Source organism: Ambystoma mexicanum, chromosome 8 (genome assembly GCF_040938575.1).
Source record: "Ambystoma mexicanum isolate Mex_15411 chromosome 8, UKY_AmexF1_1, whole genome shotgun sequence".
Classification (NCBI taxonomy): Eukaryota; Metazoa; Chordata; class Amphibia; order Caudata; family Ambystomatidae; genus Ambystoma; species Ambystoma mexicanum.
Window position 1 is genome coordinate 1538315925 of NC_090929.1, and position 23192 is coordinate 1538339116.

Genomic DNA, 23192 nt, shown 5'->3' on the forward strand with positions numbered 1-23192 from the left:
AAGAAGACGCATTATTTAATGAACATCTAACACTAAATAAGTTAGGCAAGCATCACGTATACAGATCAAAATGTGAGCCTTCTTGTAGTATGGAATAATGCAATGATGTCTCTATCATTTGTTGTGGTGGTGTTGATATTTTGTATTTCTGTACCATTTATATGAAGAAAAACATATTTTCAGAATTAATAAATGCCACTTTATGACAGGGTTACATCTGGCACGGGTTGAAAGCACTTACTTTTTTATTTTAGAAAAAAATACAATGATGCAGGTAATTCTGTTTCTGAAAGAGAGGTCTGCTATTTTGAGACACATTCATAAAAAAATCCATACCAAAAGTAAAGTGCATTTATGTACCTTTGCTTCACCAATCTCCTGAAATCTGAAGCCTGTGCTCTTCCCTGGCACAGAGCAGGTTCAAAGTTCACATGTGCACTCCTAATAGCTGCCGTGAAACCATGTTCCTGCATTATGGGTAGCATTTTACCAGATGCACCTCTGAACTAAAATTAAATAATTGTTGTCTTATTGGTCATCTGGCAGATACATTCTAAAAATAAGACATTTGTGGTTTGGGTATGGTGACTTATTAAAGCCACCCACATTTGACATCATGCACATGCCAGCAATGCAAGCTGTGGTCAGTGATGACAAAAACATTTTTATTCATGCCTCACTTTGCTGTCTCCACTGCTCCAAGTAATACTATAGTGGAAATGCTACCTGGGAGTAAAGGTAACACAGGAGTTCTCAGTAGGATGCCTCCTGTTCATCTTGCTTCAAAGGGGTACTCTCATCACAAAGTCCATCCTCAAACCATGGTCTTGCACACCAAACAGCTGTTGAAATCAGCAGGCTTGAGAAGAGGGCAGAGTTATAATAGACACAGAAGGAAGGTGGACCTGACAAGGGGATCCACTATCTTGTATTTTTGTTGCAGCTCTCTTCCTTTCTGTTCCATCCAATGTCCTGCCTGCAGAGCAGGTACTCTGGGAATAATATAAGCAGGCATGGGTCACGTGTAACAGAAACAGGGATGAGACTGACTCTTGGTAGAAGGCTTGCTTGGAGCCAATGTCCTGTGGCATCTTGCTTTTATAAGAAGTGGGTTTCCCACAGGTTGCTTGATTCTAAATTGGGCATTAGAAGAATAGGAATACATGTTGGGGACTCTGTTGGGTGTGCAGTTCATTCCAGCATCCTCTTGTATAGCAGAAGGCATACAATGTAGAGGTAGGCTCTTTCTCCTCACAATCCCCAGGGGATATTGGGGAATAATTGATGTGGAACAAGGCCTGCCACTCTGCCAGATGCACAGGAGCCAGACTGATAGGTGTCAGCCAAACTCCATGGACTGTCAGTGCAGAGCAAAACAGACTCACCTTACGCTTGATGCCCTGAATTATGACTCACAGCAACCTGACATGGGCAAAGCAGCCTAGAATCCTGATTCTCCATTTAGATCCACCTACACGCTCTATTGATGGTGCACAATGCATTTGAGCTGACACAGCATGTGCAATGCTGATTTTGTTACACATTTGAATCTTTAAACTGCTTATTGCATCTTTTTTTTTTTTAAATTTCACTTTTATTGATTTTTAAAGGCTTGTCAGTCACATAAATGCAGCTTACATCTCTTGGTTACAAAGAAAACGAGCATGTAAGTAGTATAACAATCACTTATTTCGCATACCTAAAGAAAACCAAACCATTGTTTCCGAACATATCCCACCCCTAATTCCCACCCCCCGCACATGATATCAGACCCGAAATTAGAGAGAGCATTAAACAACACCAAAAAACCGTCATTTCAGTCATGGCAGTGGGCATAAAAGTCGCGCATTGGTTCAACAGACACGTACTCGAGTCAATCCAAGCGTTAAACCTTAATAGCTTTAGATATAGCGTGAGTCAGACACATTTCACAAAGCATATACAGAGCGAAACTCCGACCAGGTGTTCTCTACCGTGGGACGATCCTCATGCAATGCCGCAGTCAGGCACTCCATTCTGTAGATGCTCAATGCGACTGCTCGCCATTCACTCTTGCTAGGGAGCGTGGGTCTCTTCCATGTCATAGTAAGGCATGCTCGAGCAGCCATCAATAGGCCCTGCACCATTTTGCATGCCACCACTATCTTATCCCCGTCCTCAGTTAAGGAGAACAAAACGAGCAGTGGATGCGTCTCTCCTCCCCGTCAAGGTCCCTGATCCAGCTAAGGACTTCTGACCAATAGAGTTGAACCTTTGCGCATCCCCACCACATATGCCAGTAATCGGCCCGCCTCCCACATCCCCTCCAACAATTCGGGCTTACTCCCTGGTACATCTTGGCCAGCCGGGCAGGGTCGTATTGCCATCTGTATAGTAGTTTGATAGCATGTAATTTGTATTGACACGATAGGGAAGATCTCGCCGTTCTTCTGCACATTTGTAACCATAGTTTTGGGGAGACTTGCCTGCCCATATCAGCTTCCCATTTGCCCTTGAGTGTCAAGGAGGGTTTAATATCGATTTCAATGAGTGCGAGGTACATAGCACTGATCAAACCTTTGGAGCTAGTGCATAAATCAAGGATCTTTTCAAACGGTGTGAGGTCTCTTTGTAACTGTTGTTTCCATATGGGTCTGGACATTACCCCCTTGAGTCTAAGATACAGGAAGACCGAGAGGCTACCTATGCCGAGGGCTTCCTGCAACTCCTGAATGGTAATAAAGGAGTCATTGCGGCGCAGTTGCCCTGCCCTTTCTAGCCCCGCCTGATACCATGCTTCATAACTCCCTGGCTCAGGAATAGCGTCGCGGATCCCTGGTGACCAGAGGTGCCCCAGTGGGGCGGGCCATGTAGTGACACCCACCATTTTCCTCCCTGGTTTCCATATCGACCATATCGTGCCTATGATGGGGTGGGATTTGACAGTGTTACGTAGTTGTGGTCCAGGCACCCATAGCCATTCACTCATAATAAAGGGACGGAGGTGATAGTTATCAAGCGCTATCCACTGGGGTTCTGACTGCTGCCTGAAATGTGGGACAAGGACCCTAAGCTGAGTGGCTCTGTAGTATGTCTCAATATCTGGGAGACCCACCCCAGCGTTATCCTTTCTAAGTTGGAGGAGGGATCTCGGGATTCTTGGCTTTTGGCCTTGCCATAGAAAGGTTAATATCAATTTCCTTGTGTCTGTAAAGTAGTCTGGGGGCATTTTAATAGGGAGCATTTGAAATAGATACAATAGTTTAGGGAGCAGGACCATTTTTACAGCATTTAGACGCCCTAGCCACGAAATGGTAAGTTTGGACCACCTTTGGACATCTTTCTGGAGAGCAAGGGACATTGGGGGGAAGTTCGCCTCATACAGGGATCCAAGGTCACGGGTGACGTTAATGCCCAGGTACCGGAGCGTAGTGAGGCTGACCTTAACTCCCAGGGGGGCGAAGCGCTCGGCATCCGCGTCTCTGCGGCTATCTATTGGAAGGAGGACAGACTTGCCCGTATTGATTTTCAGTCCTGCAAGCGCTCCATATTCCTCAATAATACTAAATGCTGCCGGGATCGAGTCTAAGGGGTCGGTCACATGTAGCAAGATATCATCAGCATATAGGCCCAATTTATATTCCCGGTCGCCCACTGTGATACCCTTAACTCTGGTGTCATTTCTCAGTTTTTGTGCCAGTGGTTCCAGAGACATCACAAATAGGATCGCTGACAGTGGGCAACCTTGCCTTGTGCCTCTCTCAAGGGGAAACCAACGAGAGTATCCCCCGTTCACCGCCACGGACGTCACGGGAGAGCTATAGAGTGCTTTAATGGCACGGGAAAGCTGTGTTCCCAGCCCGTATGAACTCAGTACCCTCTCCAGGAATTCCCAGGAGACCCGGTCAAAGGCCTTCTCGGCATCCAGAGACAGAAGGGACGGGTCTCCCTCCATCTCCTTCGCTTCATGGATTAAATGCAGCGTTTTTCTCATTGTATCCGCGCCCTGTCTGCCAAGGACGAAGCCAACTTGGTCGGAGTTTATCAGTTTGGGGAGGAATATCTCTAACCGGGCTGCAATCACTCTGGCGTAAATCTTCGCATCGATATTAAGCAAGGAGATGGGGCGGTAAGAGCTACAGTGTCTGGGGTCACGGCCCTCTTTTGGAATGACCGCGAGGAGGGCTTGTGAAAAGGATGGAGGTGCATGGCCTGTGATAAAGATGTGGTTAAACAGTGAAGTAAGAAAAGGAGCAATAAAGGGGGAGAACGTTTTATAGAACCCAGGTGTGAATCCGTCATCCCCTGGAGCTTTCCCTGTTTTCAACCTCTTGATGGCCTCTATGACTTCTTCTTCAAGGACAGGCATGTCTAAAGAATCCGCTTCAGTGGGTGTTAGTGTGGGGATCCGTAATTCTTTCAGATATGTGTTTATACTTCCTACGGGGGGGGGCGGGTCACACGTATATAGGTCTTCGTAAAAATAGGCAAATGCTTCCTGTATGTCCTCAGGGGCTGTGACTACCGTGTCTGTGAGAGTGCCATCGAGTCTCTCGATCGTTTCAACCCATCTCTCCGCTTTTTGCGCGTGGAGGCGGGCCGCCAAAAGAGCGTCGGCCCTGTCACCCTTCTCATAGTACTTTTGCTTAAGATATTGCAGGGTCTGGGCTGTCTTACCGACAATGAGTATTCTCAACTCTTCCCTGAGACGGCGGACTTCGGCAATATGTGCAGACCTCTCGGATGGGGATGACTGTGCCATATCCTGGGCCCTCCCAAGCCTTTTCCTTATATCCGTCTCCACCAGGGCACGTTCACGTTTTTTATCGGCTCCCTCTTTTATTAGTATTCCCCTCAGCGTCGCTTTGGCGGCCTCCCAAACGTGTGTCTTCCCCACCTCCCCCGTATCATTGGTAAGGAAAAACTGTTTGATTTCAGTCTCAAGGTTTTCTCTGAAGACCAAATCGGCCCATAAAGAATCATTACATCTCCATTTGGAGTTTCGTGGGGTTAGATCGTGCCAGGGTATATCCACCATCACCATATCGTGGTCCGTCCATGCGGAGGTTTGTATACTAGCTGCCTGCATTATACGCAAGAGATGCTCTGAGAGAAAAATGTAATCAATGCGCGTAAGCGTGTCATGGGGGAGGGAATGGAAGGTGAAGCCTCTCTCCAACGGGTGTAAGTGACGCCAGGAATCAGTGAGGCCAAAGAGGTCAAGGGACAGTTTGATGCTTGCCTCGTTTGGGGTACCGGGTGGGTCTGCTGCGTCTGCTTTCGATTGTCTGTCTAAGGAGCTGTCCATCCATATATTAAAATCCCCGCCGAGGACCGTGTGTCCTCTGGCCATTCCAAAGACCTTTTCACTGATTCTATGCAGAAATCTGTTTTGCCCCTGGTTAGGTGCGTAGAGCGTAGCAAGGGTGACTATCGTGCCCCTTATGTTAGCAATGACTATGAGAGCCCTCCCCTCCTGATCTGTCCATGTCTCCATAATTGTGCTCCGCAGGCTTTTGCTGATTATGATTCCCACTCCCGCTTTCTTCAAGGTGCCGAGCTCCAAAAGGTGGGCCCAACCTCCCGTGATGGGATCATTCTCTCCTCACCCTTCCGATATCTCGTTTCCTGAAGAAAGAGAATGTCGATCTTCGATCTCTTAAATTCCCTGGCCACCATAGATCTCTTGGTGGGGGAGTTCAGCCCCTTAACATTAAGCGTGCAGATACGTATCGTATCCGTGGAGAGTGTGTGTGTCATTTTAGGTCATGTACGTGTATGTGCACCTCGAGTGCGCCTGCGTCAGTGCCATCGCCGTGTGTGGAGCCCTCACATTCATGGGTATTGTGCTATTTCTCCCTCCAAGTCTGAGTTGTGCTCGATGAAATATTGCCCACCCGCCCCACCCCCCCCACCCCCTCCCATCTTCTTTATGATCGGCGCCCGATCCGCCTGGGTTAACCTCACCCAGTCGAACTCGGACCATCAGTGGGGACCGCAAGAACAAGCAGTCCCATCCCACTACAAGCAAACATTACATTGAGCCCCCAACAGACACATCATACCAAAACCTGAGTAAACCGCAGCTTCGAAATGGTACTATCGTCTCCCCCCAGAATGTCTATGCTGCATGGATATTACCTCATATCCTTCACCAAGTTCACCGTGCAAACAGAATCGAGTGCTCAATGCACATAGGTAGGTTGACATATTGCAGTCGAGGAGCGCCTTGAGGAAGACGTATGCAACCATGATCCTCAATGAGCAAATGTCACCCCAGTCGACACCCCGACCTGGTTTCGCGCGGCCCCGGGCGGGGTCCCAAATGGAATGATCGGGGAAAAGCACCCATCTGAAGAAGCCATTTTTTCCAGCAATTGAGCACACACAACCCCTGTCCAAGTTAGTGCTCCATGTCACGCGAGTCATTCATCCTCCGAAATTTCCTGGAACCCTGAATACGCCTCCGACGGGGACCCTTGATGCGCCATTCAGCTTCCTTTATATTTGGATCCCCCTGGGAGGGCTCCCCTACGTGGTCGCCCAGGAGGTCAGCTGTGCAGTCTGTAATTTCCTTCTCCGAAGCGAGCTTTATCGTCGAGCCTTGCCACTCGAAGGTGAGAGAGAACGGGTACCCCCATCGATATCTGCTTCCCTTGTCTTTCAGCATCCTCGTAATTGGGATACATTTTCTCCTCAGGGCAAGCGTGAGGGATGATAAGTCCTGATAAAGAGAGACAGTCGCGTCACCGATGGTGAGTGGCGGGGCATTTCTAGCTTTTTCCAAGATGCGGGCCCTATCAGCGTAGTTATGAAATCTGACTAGGACCGAACGCGGGCCTCCTGCCCTGCCTCCTGCTCTGTGGATGCGGTCGATTTTGGGTTCGTCTACCAGGTCATCCTTAAAGAGGAGTTTCAGGATGTTGTGAATAGATTGTTTCAGGTCAAGATCAGTCTCTCCTTCTTTTTCAGGAATGCCGTGAACACGTATGTTGTTACGACGTTCTCTATTTTCAAGATCGTCCACCTTCAGCTTTATTTCCTCTTCCCTATGCTCTAATTCTGCAATACGAAGGTCCATCTGTGTTTCCAGCGTATTTAAGGAGGTTTGATTGTGTTCGAGCTGTTCCACTCTGTCATCCATTTTATCCATCCTTTGCGTAATCTTGTCAATCCGACTCCCTATGTCTGCCCTCATGCTTCTCATTTCCTTGAGTAGATCAGCTACGTCCCCTTTAGTTGCTGCGGCCTCAGATCCTTGGGAGGCCATCATTTGCTCGTCCGGGCCCCGGGGGTCGTCTTGCGATGGGGCAAACTTGTACTTTGCCAGTTTGTCCATAGGGTGGTTGTGTCACAACCACACAATGGAGTGCTCTCAGGGCAGCGTCTGCACGGGGTGGTGCGTCTCGCGGTCCAGATAGGTTCTGTGCCGTTGAGGCCTGCGGCCGCGTCCGGAGATCCCCGGCCAGGCGGAGTGACAGTTCGATGGGACCAGCAGGAGCAGTGGCCGACGACGGGGGCCGAGGAGGGCACACGCCCTGGAGACCAGGGGCCCAACCCTCAGCCCACTGCAGCCTGGAGGGAAGAGAAGTGCGTAGTGCCGGTACCCCGGAATGGGGATGCGTCTGCCCCACGCCGAGTGTCACCAGAAGAGCTGCTGGCTCGGGGGAGGGTTCGGTATATCCTCGTAGAGAAGGCCTTCCTCCGCCGCCGCCCGGGCGAGGACCCGCGCACCGGCCACGGCCTAAAGTCTTATGTGTCCAATCCCGTGGCGGGCTCACTCCTTGTAGACTTCCTGCAGGTCAGGTGCGGCCTGTGCGTCTTTCAAGTTGCACGCACCTTCTCGCGGGGTTCAGCCGAGTCGAGGGTCCGCAAAGTCGCAGGTTTCCTGGGACCGTGTCAGTGCTACTCGTGCTGGAAGCTTCCAGGCCTCGCGCGTCTTCCTTCGGTATGACGCAGAAGAGTATTTCTCCGGAATGGAAGGTCCGATTTTGATCGGAATTGGAACCAGACGGTGCCTGGGTGGTTCCGACACCGGGTTCCGACGCTATTTTAGCCGGCGGGGGTCTCGTGGTGGGGGCTCAACCCACTTTTCGGGACCCTTGCGCGGAGCTCACACGGAGAACGTCTCCATCCGTGCGCCCCCTGGTGGCCAGTCCTTATTGCATCTTTTAACTGGTTTGATCCTATTGAAACCAGATACATCCCTTTTGCCTCGACTCTAATGACATCTCACTGCTGTGGAAGCACCTGACTCACTGCATCTTCAAGAACTGCTTCAATGAACCGCGGCGGTGGTATCGCCATCATATCCAAAGAAAGCTTAGCTCTTAGGTTAGCCCCTTCCCAAACCCTGAAATCGTGTGAATTCCTCACCGCCAAACTCCCCATAAACAACACCCAATCTCTCACCATCCACCTGGTCTACAGACCACCTGGCTCGCTTGGGTCCTTCGAGGAGGATCTGCACAACTTATTAAACCAACAATGTAAAAACTACTTCACAATTGCTGCTATTAGGTGATTTCAACCTAGGACTTAATGATCCTGCAGACACGCATGCAACTACCATAGCCAACACTATCTCATCACTCGGACTCTCACAAAAAGTCAACTCGCCCACCCACCTGAAGGGAAGAACCTTAGATTGGGTTGCCGATGTTAACTGCTCAGCGGTCATCTCTTCCATCACTCCACTACCTTGGACCGACCACTCCCTGGTCTCATTTAATCTACTGACCTGTAGACCACCTATTATAACTGTGCCACTGGCACCACCCTGCCTAACAAGAAATAGGAAAAACATAACAGTAGAAAAAATTATCCCATCCATCCTTCCAACGCTTAATGCATTGCCAGACAATCTAGATCCTAACACATTAGTTCACGAATACAACAAAATCATCTTAAATACTATGGACAAAATTGCCCTATTGAAACTTCGTACCAGCAAGCCCAAAACCCATCGAAATAGATGGTTCACACCCAAACTCAAAGCCCTCTGCTTAAAGAAGAGAAAATGTGAATCCGCCTGGAAACTATGCCCATCTAGTGAAAAGAAAGCCATTCTAACCACTATCTCACGTCAGTACAAAGCTGAAATCTGTCTAGCAAAACGGAACTCTTACAACAACCGCATTGCCAATTCCAACTCAAGTATGAAGGAGCTCTTCTCCATATTGAAGGAACTTGAGTCACCCATCGCCATACCAGACACCTGCACCAAGGATCAGACCTGGTGCACAGACATCCAACAGGCACTAGCAAATAAAATAAATACCCTACAAAATAAAATTCAACAAAAAAAAGACTCCTTAAACCTTACCAACCCACCTACACCTCCGCCCAACGCTATACCTAGTACACATACTAACTCATTCTCCTTTACTAAAACTACCACCCTGGAGGTTGAGAAAATCATACTCTCACTTAAACCCTCGAACTGCAAAGGCGACATCTGCCCTGCACATATAATCAGGGATACAGCCAGAGACCTATCGCCCTTCATCTCCAAACTCATAAATGCATCTTTTTCCTCAGGCAACATCCCCTCCAACTTAAAACAATCCTGGGTGCTCCCACTCCTTAAGAAGCAGACACTTGATCCTCTTATCCCCACCAATTACCGCCCCATCACCACGGTACTCTTTCTACTGAAAATCTTGGACAAAGTGGCCTACGTCCAAATCCAAAAATACCTAGAACTACACAAACTACTAGGCTCCAGACAATAAGGTTTTCGCCCATTACATGGCACGGAAACAGCCCTCATTGACCTGAAAACCCAAATAGATGATCTGAGGGACAAGGGAAAGACGGCACTCCTCCTCTTACTTGACCTCTCTGCGGCATTTGACCTTGTCGATCACAAGGTCCTCTGCAGACACCTGGACTCAGCTGCTCATTTCTCCTCTGAAGCCATCAGATGGATTGAATCCTTCTTGAGCGAGAGAACAATGAGAGTCTTCTCCCCCTCAGCTGCAGCAGACCCCTCTCCTATCACCTGTGGAGTCCCCCAGGGCTCTTGCGTTTCACCCGCCTTATACAACATTTTCACCAAACCTCTGTTCGACGATGTGGACCATCTGGGTATCACCTACACCAACTATGCAGATGATACTCAGATTCTCCTCCCACTTTCAGGGGATCACAGTAAGGATAGAGAGTTGGTGAATAGGGTGTATCTCCTCATTCAGGCATGGATGGCATCTCATGGCCTATGCCTGAATGATGACAAGACAGAACTCATCATCCTGGGCACTCACGCCAATATTAACAAATTAGGCCTTGAATACGCCGAGTTCAACATAGACGGTAACATTATCAAAGTATCAAGGGAGGTAAAAACTCTTGGCTTTTACCTGGATGCCACTATGTCATTCGCTAAACAGGTCAATTCACTAGCATCCACCACTGCGTATACCTGTAAATTTATAAGAGCAGGCAGACCATTCCTATCCAATGATAGCTGCATGATCCTGGCGAGAGCCTTGACTCCAGACTTGATTATTGTAATGCCCTATATAGTGGTGCTAACAAATCTATTACCCAAAGGCTACAAATCCTACAAAATAATGCCCTGAGAGCTGCCCTCGGCATAAATAAAAGAGAGCACATCTCCACTACTAGACGCCAACATAAATGGCTCTCCACTGACAACAAAATCAAATGGAAGATGGCCTCCCTAACCCATAAAGCCCTCAACAATGCTGCCCCCAGTTACCTGATGGATACATTAAAGAGAAAGTCATCCATTAGACAAACTAGAACTATTAACTCCAACTGTCTGATAATTCCTAGATTTAAACTCTCCACCATTGGAGGTAACAGCTTCCCGGTGAAAGCTGCCACACTCTGGAACTCCTTGCCACATAACTTGAGAGCAGATCAACCCTATTTACACTTTAGAAGGAACCTCATCCATCATTTGAATACCAACAACCCCCGTAGATAACTGTATATTTTACACTGCTGTATAGATATCGATATTTTTCATGGCTGAGGATTTTATATATTTTACATGTCTGTAATTTTTTTCTTTTTTTTTTAAATGTATATATCTATTACTTGTCACAACTGTATATCTCTGTAACATTGTAAGCCTCGCATATTCGTTCTGTTTGCGCCCTGCTGCCCCTGGGTATGGAGCGCCCTATAAATAAATAAACAAACAAACACACAATCCAACAGGACCTCATTTTGACACAATTTGACCACTGACTCAAACCACTGGAAGCCATCATGTCACACGCTGACTTGACAGAGCGAAACCATTATCTTGACCGATGGGAATGCCAACTTGAACTTGTTCGTTAAATCAAACCACATCATCTCGGGTACCCAAACGAACCGTTCAAAGTCACATCTCAACACGGACTTAACACTGACTTGTTACTTGATAAACATGACTTGCATCATCCCAAACCCAGTACAACCACCAGAAACCATCACAAAGATAGGTGTCATGCAGTTGAGCCTTCCGTAACAAGAATACACTAATCTTGGGAAGTCCAATCCCTGTCATCCACCTTTTGGGCAGAGTGACTTGCAAGACACCTAGTTCAGGTATTTCTTCATGAGCATATCATTTAAACAGTGTAATTAATGCAATTGCTTGCCTCATTACCCCTTTTCAAGTCTCCAGAGTGCCATACTCTACCAGTTCTGCATCTTCAGTGTTCTCGTAAAAGAGTGGGTTTTCATTGGGTTTTAGTTGATTCCATTTTTGGTTGCATAATTAACACATATACTATTATAGAGAATTTATTGGACCTTCAGTTGTTTTGGTGTCTTTGCACTATTGCTGTTCGATTGCTAATGTTATCACTGCGCACCCTTCCTCAGAGTATAACCTACCCAGTGATATTCATCTGTTTTGCCTTCATCATTTCTGATTCAGTAGTACTGTGGAGCTGAAAAAGACGTTTAGACACTACTCATCCATTCAGTCATACAAACCAGTAATTGTTTTGTGACACACGCACATGGATCATGTAAGTAACTTAGATCCGTTATCATGTATACATCACTAAAAGATCACATATAAACATATATCAGTGTACAATCTCCATCTTTGACACATGGTATATCGTCTCTCTCTTGTATCTGTCCTGGACACACACAAAATTATTGCTCCACTGAATTCCCAAGTAAGATTCCGGTTGTTTTGTGGGTTCCCTGCAAATGGTTCTTACAGTCCAAACCTGACCTAATCTCATTTGAAAGCCATATATCTCTGTTAGGCAAAGTTTGCATGTAGTACCCTCCGGGACCACTACACACAACTATGACTACAGGAGTAAGCAAAAGCAACCTTCGGTATAAGTCTGTACCACACAGTTTTTAGTAGCGAGCTGCGCAGACAGGCTTATCTCAAAAGAGGATGTGAGCTGTAAGGGTGTTACACAGAGGTCTATAATTACAAGTATTCAGATAGACACTTATACTCAAGGTTTCTTGGTAAAACACTTCTTAATTTATTACACAGTCAGTTAGAAAACATTCACTAAAAGGAGGCAACCAATATCACACAAAAATATACTATAGTACTTCACACTATCAGGTTCTGAGGCATTTAAACTACTTTAAAGGTGGAGCAAAATGGCATAAGATAGTAAAACGACTAGTACAGTTACTCTAAAAAAGTGCAAATAGTTTGAGTTCACCAAAGGAGTTAGTTCAATGCAATAGGTAGGCCAAAGTCAATGGACTAGACTCTTGTATAGGTAAAAACAGTTCTGGCAGTTTAAACGAAAAAGTCTTTGCCACGGTTCTCAGAAGGGGTTCATAGAAGAAAGGTTCATATGTCGAGTCACATGCTGACTAGGCCTGCAAGTTGCCAAAAGTTTCATGCACTTTCGCACTGAGAGGTAAATTCTCTCGGTCTGGTTTTCACAGTACCTTATTTTGAAGAAAAAGATGCATCTGAAGACTTCTGTTCCTGGCAGTTCCTGCAGATCTCGCCGTTCCTGAGCCTCAGTCATGGAGACAAGAGGTAGTACGTCAGGGGACTCCTTCACTGCATGGGGACTGGTCACAAAGCTGGCAAACTGACACATCTTCGATTCCGGTAGCTGTCTTCAAGCACACAAACTGGTGTCCTTCTCCCTGGCAATTCGGTTTCCGGCAGCACTCTGAGGAAAATACAACCAGCTCAGAGAATGGTGTTCAGGTGGCTTATGAGTTGATTGGTCCCACCAACGCAAAGGAAGAAGTCATCCTTGAAGGGCTTCTCTGGCGAGATGAATTCAGACATGCAGCAGGGCTTCACCGGGCAAACCAATGGTCCAGGAGTTGCAGCAGGTGTCCTCTTCAAGTTTTTCTTTGGTTCCTTCGTCCAGTAGCCGACTCTGCCTTCCAAGCCAAAAGCCTCACCTTTTATTCAGTTCTCTCCCATTCATTCCAGCCTAGCTGTTAGTCACCCAGCAGGGTGGCTGTCCTTGCCGGACAGTCAGCCAGCCAATCATGACAGAGTGCATTCGGGTCCCCTAGGAGACTAAGCACAGGGAGTTTCGGGCACCTCCCTCACTTCCTGCCCCCACCAGACACCCGGAAGCCAGAGGTGGGCTTCACTCATGAATTCCGCCAAAGGCAAAGCGAACAATGGGATCAAACCTAGTTTGGCGCGCAGAGTAAATGTCACAAAGGACCTTTCCACAAAGAAATGTCGGAAAAAGAAGACTGGGGCCATTTTGACAAAAATAGCACCATTGGGCGCTTTACCGCAGCTGCGAACACAGCCCGCGGTAAATGCACACCACGGTAGTTAAAAGTAAACCACTGCCATCAGCCATTCCTCGAGGAAAGGGTAACATAAAAATGTTGCATGAGAAGCTAGACAAAGGGGATACTAAGTAACCCCTCAGCACCCTGTTGTAAGATAGTGTGTGCTGGGTCTACAAAGTTACCAATGTAAGTAAAGTCAATTTCACTTTACTGCTCTTGGAAATGGTAGTTTATCCAAGAGACGGTATTCAGACCTTTGGGGAATCTGAATCCAAAGGTGCTGTGTGACACAATGTAAAAGATGATGCCTATGGAGTTTGTCAGACTCCACAACCAAAAGAAACACAGTGTTAGAAAAATCACATTAAAATACATGAGCGAGTGGGAAAAAGGCTCTCAATCTCTCCAGGTTAAAAAAATCAAGCCCTCAAAATCCAGCATAGTTGCTGGGGGTCTCTAAGGTGGATGGAATTAGCACATTTCTGAACATTCTCCCAAACATTAGTCTCCACTATATATTTGAAATAAGTATGAAGAATAAGGGCCCAGGGACTCGGGTCTTCCTTAACTAACACGTTAGTCTGGCCATCCGGGCCAGGTGCATCAGAATGTTTGAATCCTCTTGTTATGCCCTCACTATAGTTATCCACTGGAGACTGCCAAACTAATTGCTGGGTAGAATAATATAAGTTCCCATATTTGAGTGGACACTTGTTTTATGAGTGTTGTATTTGCATTACTAGTATGCTTGTGAAATAGGGACCAGCATTTCTTTGTGTCCCTACAGGCTAAAGTACTAAGCATGATTTGCCAATTCTTAGTTATACCCAAGGACATATGCTCCATCAGCCAGACAGTTTTTATAATCAACTTTGTCTTCCCTAATACTTTGTTTTTTTTCAGAAAACTACAGGAGCTTACTCTTATGGGTGCCTTTTACTAAATATATTAGCCAGTGTTTCTTTCACTATCACACAAGTCACACCTTTTTAAGAATTTACTATTTACTATCAATCTTCTAAAATAGGCAATATTATTCCATGGTTAAGAGTCATTAACTTGGTTATGGTAACTATAAAAATAGACAATCTAAGAAACGTTTTAGCTTGAGGATGACTATTCAACCCACAGAGGTATGGTCCCTCAATCGAAGGCATGAGTTCATGGCATTGATTTTGGAAATGCATTGTGCCCTGTGAAGTGCAACGTAATCATCTATATGCATAGTTTGTTTGTATCCCTTGTTAGACCAACCATAGATGCCCTGATGCAGTGCTAGGCTTTACATAACTGCTGCAGATAGTCATTATATATATTTGCAACTGATTCCCTTTGCAACTTTATTATCATTCGAACTTGGTCATTTCAGTGTAGGACACCTGGAAGCTACTACTACATATTGAAATAAACAATTGAAGTTGTAGGTTACACTGCAATGTTTATTTGTAAACACTTTGATATATAATGTATACCTTCATGACCACCATATAATGTGTAATTATTAAAATATGGGCAATGACAGACTTTATAATTGTCAAGAGTTTCTAACTTACTAAATTTCACGTGACACAGGGTGACGAGGTTTCTCTTGAGAATAGTCTGCAGCAGAAGCCCCATATTCACATTATCTAGAATAGCACGGGGAGGCATTTCCCCCATATTATGTCTAACCTTTGCAAATGGCACGCCCTCACAGTATGGCACTGCAGAAAAGATTGCATGGGTGAACACTGAATTGGATATTCATATGGTTTAAGTATGATAAACTATTTATTTCGGAAGAGAATGCGTCACTACCATGGCAGAGAAAATCTTATGAAAGACAGTATCCAATACATGTGTAAACAGCAAGAATGTGTAGCTCTCTGACTGATGCTCCTGAGACAATAAAGACACTATCAGCGTGCGTGAATGATCCAACGCGTGAGAAATGTAGTACTGTGCTACTGCCAGTTCCTGGGGACATGGGTTCAACGATTACAAAGCACTGTTTTGCAGTGTAGCATAGGTTCGGATGTTTCGCTGTCTGACTGTCCGGCCTGCTCTCATTTCACAGAAAACCTAGGAAGGCCAGCAGAAACACCAACGGTAGGGCTCAATACAAGGTGCATTTGTCAACTGTGGAAAGAGAAGAGAGGGCCTTTGACCAGCAGCTGCAAGAGTTCCTGTTGGTAGGCTCCTTCGTCTCTCTAACAGACACTTATTGTGGGCATGGAGAATGTTTCATGTGCATTAAGCTAAGCTCTTCAACCCTTTTAATTCCCGACAGAAGGCACACATCCTGCAAACATGTGTTATCCTGCTAGCCATCCATACATACTGTGAGGGCGTGCAAGTTCAGTCCCATAGAGTCCCGAAGATTTTGGCAATCACTGGTGCACATATAAGGGGCAACTGGCCTGGGACCACCCTTAGTTGTGATTGGCTAACCAGTGCCTGACAAATGCTGATATTTGCACCAATGACATAGCACCTATGCATAATACTGTGAACAGTCATACTGCTCTCTGCTTTCCCTTGTTCATTAGGTCAGGGACTATGACAGCCTGCATTTTTCATATCACTTGGTGTCTTCTCTCAACCTGAAGGTCAATGCCTCCCATAGCTTTTCGTAAGACACTTCGCGAAATGAGTGGAGTTACCCCGCAGGCTTGCTCTACTTCTTTTTTGATATTCTTATTCTACAGTTTGTTCAGTGTGTCTTACTTTTGGGAGGGTGATCCTTTATAGATATGACACATGGGCATGAACTTTCAATCCCACCGTATGCTATCACATATGCAACATTTTGCTACACCGTTGCCTACCTTGATGTGTTACACTATGACATGCAATTTTTGCAACCAACACCTACAATGCCCTGATATGTATTGCATGGTTATGTGTGGTTCTCGTCATTTATGTAGTGCCTCGCTATGTATCCAGCATGCCTGAATTTGTCATAGGTCTGTAGAGGAGCAGGTGAATGCCTCTCCTCTAGTCCCAACCTCTCACTACAGTCCGGGCCAGCAACAGATGTGATTGGCCTGCCTGGGCCTCTTTATGGCCAATCACTGAAGCCGGCAGGCAAACATCGGCCCCTCTAAGGCCCACACTAGGCCCTCCTGGCCTGGCCCCTCCATCTTCCTCACCACTCTAAGCCTTCAGCAGGTGTACTGATCTCCAGCTCCACAAGGGTCATTTATTCTTCCACTCATCCATGCCGCATAACAGGTAAATCCAGTTGGGCTTGGGGCAACTTTAGAAATACTTAAAGTTGAATTTTTAAAAAGAATTGTGTTTTCAAAAAAGTATATTTATATTGCAGAGTGGGGCTTGGCTGCATCACAATTTGCTAGAATCTCTTCGATCCACTTTCTGGCATCTCCTGTTCATTGTTTATCAATGCATTAGTCCATTTGTGCTTCAGTTCGCTGCCTGGTCCTCCAGCCTGAAACATGGGTGACACCATCATCATCTAGGAAGTGCTTCGACTTCACAGGCCAGCAGCAGATGTGATTGGCCAGCCTGGACCTCTTCATGGCCAATCACTGAAGTCGGCTGGTGAACGCTGGCCTCCCACACTATGGCCTCTGTCTGAGCCTGTCAGAGCATGATGGGCATTCAGCACCTCTACCTCTTAACTCCAAGAAATTGTCCATGATCTACAGCCATCCCTGGCAAGCCACCACAACACTACATTTGCTGACACATCACCATACTCCTTCATGCACTAACTTTCTCTTATTCGCACACAGTATGAGTCATCACCATCTTGTTTCACCTGCCTCTGAATGCCTACCCTGTCAAAACACTTTCTTTTGAATGCACCCTCCACCCATGCCCTTACATCTGTGCTGCCATTTTTATTTTGTGTGATCCTGGTGCCTGTAAGAAAAAGTCAAATGTAGGTGCCTTACACATGTTTTGTATGCTTTGATTGCTATTCCAATGCATCTATCTCTTTCTTCCCTTGGCTACTTGGCTGCCTGGTGAGTTTGTGCTTGTACTGTGCTGTGCAGCCCCTCCTCTTTCTTCCTCCCATCCTCGACCACTGTGGCACTCACCATCTCCCTTATCTTTTCTAACTGCTATACTATCACCTATCCTCCCTCTGTCACAAAGTCTGGAAGATAAAAGCTTAAAAAAAGATATCCTGACCACTAACCCTGGCCTACATTTCGTAGAGACCTATGTCAGCACATCTTCAAATCTTTACTGACATTCTCCTCTCTGTTCTTTCTCCAGATATAAGAACTCCTCATCTCATCTCTACTCTCTCTCCTCTTACATCCTCACCCATTAATGTTGGCACTAAATGGGAAGTCGTCTTGACGTTCTTTGCATCATCCAGGTGTATCATTAATGTCCATCACACTGGCACTCAACCCAACCTCCTCCTCTTTGATCGGCACCTGCCGTCCCTCATTAACTTCCTCCCCACTCCTGCTACTCCTTTTCCACCCTCTCTGCCCCCTCCCTCTGACTGGTGTACCACACCCCTGTACCCCTCCTCGGAAAACCTTCGAAGATGGAGACCTCTTGCATCTAGCCATGCTTAATGCTCATTCTGCCATCAAACACTCTACTGAAATCTGCCTTCTTCTTGAAGACCTTGACCTCGATTTCCCGGCTCTTACCGAGACGTGGTTCAAGGCCAGCTCAGTCACTGCTTTTGACTCCCTTCTCCCTAATGGTTATACAATCATCTCCAAACCTTGTCCTAACTGTGCAGGTGGTGGAGTTGCTCTTATATTCCCTGACTGAGTCTCTTCTTCCCTCATACTGCCCAGCATCACCTGGATCTACCACCTTTTTCTCTTCAAATGGACGTATTTCTCCTCCTGTCTCCTCACAACCACCACTAAACTCCTTCTCATGGGAGCTTTTAAAATCCACCTAGACACATCAATCATGGCATCCACTGTCTTCCATGACCTCTGCATTTCAATTTCCTTTTCCAATCTCCCTTCTGGTCATACCCACTCAGCTGGCCACACTCTTGATGCCTTCATCCACACCGATCTTTCACTCTCCTCCCCACGGATCACCCCATTCTCCTGGTCAGACCACTCTCTCCTCTCCTCCCATCTGGGTCCTCTCGGCCCTCTGACCGCGCCTCCCCCAGACATGCCAAACTCGTTCACAAACATCCATCCAATGAAAGGAGTATCACCCATCTCCTTTGCACCTACCTTCACCCCACCCCTCTCCCCACTACAGACTCTACCTCTGACTCTGCTCTGAGCAGCCTCTGTCTAGCCATTACTAATACCCTTGAATGTCTTGCCCCAGTCATGAGGATCTGCCGGAAACATGCCCCCAAGCATAACACCTGGTACAACTATGAACTTGCAGCCTTGAAACGCAAGTGCAGAGATGCAGGAACAGAAGTGGTAGACCTCAGGCTCACCCTCTGATAAACTGGCATGTCACCTGCTTCAAAGGCAATATAGACTCTCGAGCCGTACCAAGAAAACAACCCACATCCAGGCTTGTGTATATGGGGCACCCAACAACATGGCTGAACTCTTAAACATCTGCAGTGAACAAGCCAACCCTCCTCAGTCTCCTCCTCACCTCTCCCCTCCCATTCCTTCCAATTCCCCAGCTGTTTTCATTCTACTTGATCACTTCTCTGCATTTGATACAGTCAACCACTCCATCCTCATAAAATGGCTCCACGATATCCTAGGTATCTCGGAGTGGGCACTGGACCGGCTATCCTCCTTCCTCACTGACCATATATCCCAAGTTATTCTGGGCTCTTTCTCTTCCCCACCTCTATCTCCACTTAAAGCATCCACCAGGACTCCAACTTTTCTCCCTGGCTCTTTAACAACTTCCTTGCTCCTCTTGCACACCTCATGTCACCTTCTCCACAAACTTTCAGTGTTATGCAGATAGCACACAACTCTTCTTCAAACTCCCCTCTGATCCTTATGTTACCTTCTCCATCATTCCTGACAGTCTATCTGCCATCCAGTCTTGGTGAACTTCCAATGAGCTCTGCCTCAATGCGAGCAAGTCTAGGATCCTTACTATCTGGACACATAATCCCCCTTTCTGTCCCTCACTCTGGCCATCTTATATGGGCTCTTCCCTCTCTCCTCATCTTCAACTCCTATTTTTCCTTTATCTCTCACATTCAGGACCTTGCCAAGAAGTCCCACGTTCAACTCTTCCTCCTCAAAGGAATTATCCCTTTCCTCACTGTCCCCCAGAAACTCAACATCTCTAGGCTCGACATAGCTCGACTACTGTAATAGCCTTTTCCTTAACCTACCCTCTTCTTCCCTAAAACCCCTTCAGCTAATACACAATAAGGCTGTGAGGTGTATCCTTGGCCTCAAGTCCAGGGACTACATCGCTCCAGCCCTAAAAACTCTCCACTGGTTCCCTATTGCTGCAAGGATTAAATTCAAATCCCTCTACATCATCCACAAGGCTGCCTGGGGCTGGCTACCTTGCTATCTACAACTTGCTCTCACTAGATACTCTCCCTCCAGATCTTTACATTCCTCTGGCACTTACTTTCTGTGTGTTAAGCGCTTCATCAAACAGTGAGCTGGTGGCTGATCTCTTCCCGCAGCAGGCTTTCATCCATGGAACAGCCTCCCCCTTCCTCTTTGTCTTGAGCTGGATCCCCTAAAATTCCAGACGCTCCTCAATACTTTCCTTTACTCATCCTCCTTTCCTTCCTCCCTCCTCTGCTAATTCCCACAGTTGCTGAGATTGATGGCCAGGATATTAATCCAACGTATGAGCCCCCTGCGTATAACAGTGAAGACAGCTCAGAAGAGAGCGGGAATTGAGAACAAAAATATATCAACACGTGATGAAGATAAACATTGTAATGAGAGAAAAGAAAGACAAGGCAAACAGACAGAGAATGAGGAAAAGTCAGAAAGACAGAAGGGAACAAAAGATGTTGCTAAGGGCATGACAATAGTACAAAATGTATGGATTGAAGGACACATATTGCTCAAACTAGACGATAAGGGCATTGCTGGATTATGGGAAGGAAAGGGAAGAGCAAGAGAATAGATAGAAAGAAAATAGAGAACATACAACAAAGAAAGGGATACAAAATGTAAGTGAATGGAGGAACGGGAAAGTTGTGAGATGAGAAATGTAAAGGAGAGATTGGAAGAAGAGAAACAAAAAGAGATAGAACCTCAAAGATTGCAAGTACATAGGTTGCAACAAAGGCAAGAGGGAGGGGTTAAGGGAATTAAGGAGAAGAAAGAAAGAAATTAACAGGAGCAGGGGATTATAAGATCATGAAATAGTACATATATCCTGCAGAAGCATAGTGCCTATAGAAGCACAAGAACGATTGGAAGAAGAAAGAGAATCTCAACAGCCACAAAGGGAGCAGAAAGGAATACTGCAATCAGCATGGGATGGTAGGCAGCATACAGAAGACATAGAGGAGAGGCTTGGGAAATTATATAGGCAAATGATGGACATAGAGAGATATGAGACTCAAGAGAATAGTGAAAGTTCCAGATCAAAGGGAACTGAAGGTAAGTCAAGGGAAGTCATAACATGCAATCATAGAACGATGTCCTTAAGCAGGCTAGATCTTGACAATGTAGAACAAGGTAACAGCCACATGAGCTGGGCCATAACGATGTCAGATGAAGAAAGAGAGGAGAATGAGTGGGCACATAGAGAGGACACATATGGATTTTCAAGGGAATCGAGCGTAGATAATGGGGTAAAATGGGCAGATTTAGAAGACCCCATAGAAAAACACCAGAACCAACACCATATATTGATGACCACAAGCACCATCATGCCATATAGGGTATTCACCTTTTATGAGCAGATTAAGTGCATTACTAGGACAGAAACAAAAGGGCGAGAACAATACTGCTTGGAAAACAAGGAGCGTGGGGAGGTATGGTTATGAATCAGGATTTTCACAATTCCCCCTATTACAGAAAGGGGGAAGAGTCAACCACAATATATACCCTGGTCCCAAATGGATAAGGAGCTAACAAGTTTAACTTCGGGTGCTGCAAAAGGATTTCTGAACTAGAGCGACCTTAGCTATAGGTAACATTAAAGGCCTATTATCAGCCATCCTATGGTAGAGAGCTGACGACATTTGGAAAAGAGCAGGATACCCGAAAGTCACTGCACAAGACAAGGCGCATGATGGAGCACCATTTAATAATTGTAGAGCAGATGTATGGAGAACACTTAGAGTACAATATACCCATATATTGGGGCAATGATGACAAGGACACTGGGAGAAACTGAAAACCCCATTGCCTTTATTCAGGAGATTAAGTATATATGGAATTTGTAAATGCATGAATCATGGGACAAGACGAAAGCATTATTTGACCACATTTTATGTCAAGGGCTGCCAGAGTCGGTGCAAACTCAGTAAAACAAACAGGTAGGAATGGGGGCCAATTCTTGAGCAGAGATTCAATTGGCAATTGTGCATTACTGTAGCATTTTAAGGAATAAAGACAAAATGTAGAAAACAGGAAGAAGCAAAGGCGGTGCAGAAAAAATATCAAACTATGCCATAGAGGAGCAATATTGACAAACAATGAGGGAGCGATGGCACAAACAGTGCAGTTACAGCAGCAGAATAATGCACAATTATCAGAACACGTATACTTTTATACCAAGAGGCAGAGGGAATTGGCCTCAAGGAGGAGGACAAGGTGGTTTTCAAAACCCTCAATGAAGGTGAGGATTTAATAGTGGACAGCCACTGCAATGTTGGAGTTGCAGGAAATTATGACATTTAGCTAGAGTATGCAGAAGTAGGGGTGGCATGCATCAACAGATTTGGCAATCTCCAAGAGGGAAAATGGGATATGCTCCATAGTATAATACAGATTCACAAGGATGTTATGCCCAACATCACCGGAAAATCAGACATAGGCACCCAAAAACACAGGGGATAGAAGTCCCAATGCAGCGGCACAAGGGAAACAACAGCAAGTACCCATGCAGATGCAACAGGCATGAACACAACAAGTACAATATATTCCAATGCAAAAGGCAGGTACATCACAATGGCACATGGATACAGGAGCCATACAAGTAGCCACAACCAAATCGGGAAAGATGACTGTGGCAGGAGATAATCTTTCACACGTATGGGGATGGATTTATATCCACAATAGGACAACTCACAGAAGGGCCTGATGTGTTCAGTGCTCTATGTAGCACCGGACTCCCGAGAGGAACCAAGGGTCAGAGTGATGATGGGAGGCAAGACGTTTTCATTTCTTATGGACACAGGAGCAACTCGTTCCTGTATCTGTGAGAGAAAATGTCCAATGTCAGGCATTGTCATGAATGTGCAGGGATTTTCTGGGGCAATGAATTTAGCTCCATCTACAGACAAATTACATATTTCTACACATGTGTATGCCGTTATTATACTATAGACAACCACTAGTAAACATGCTAGGGTGTGATTTAAAGACAAAACTTAACATGGCAATATATTTTTCCAAAATGGGATAGTGTGT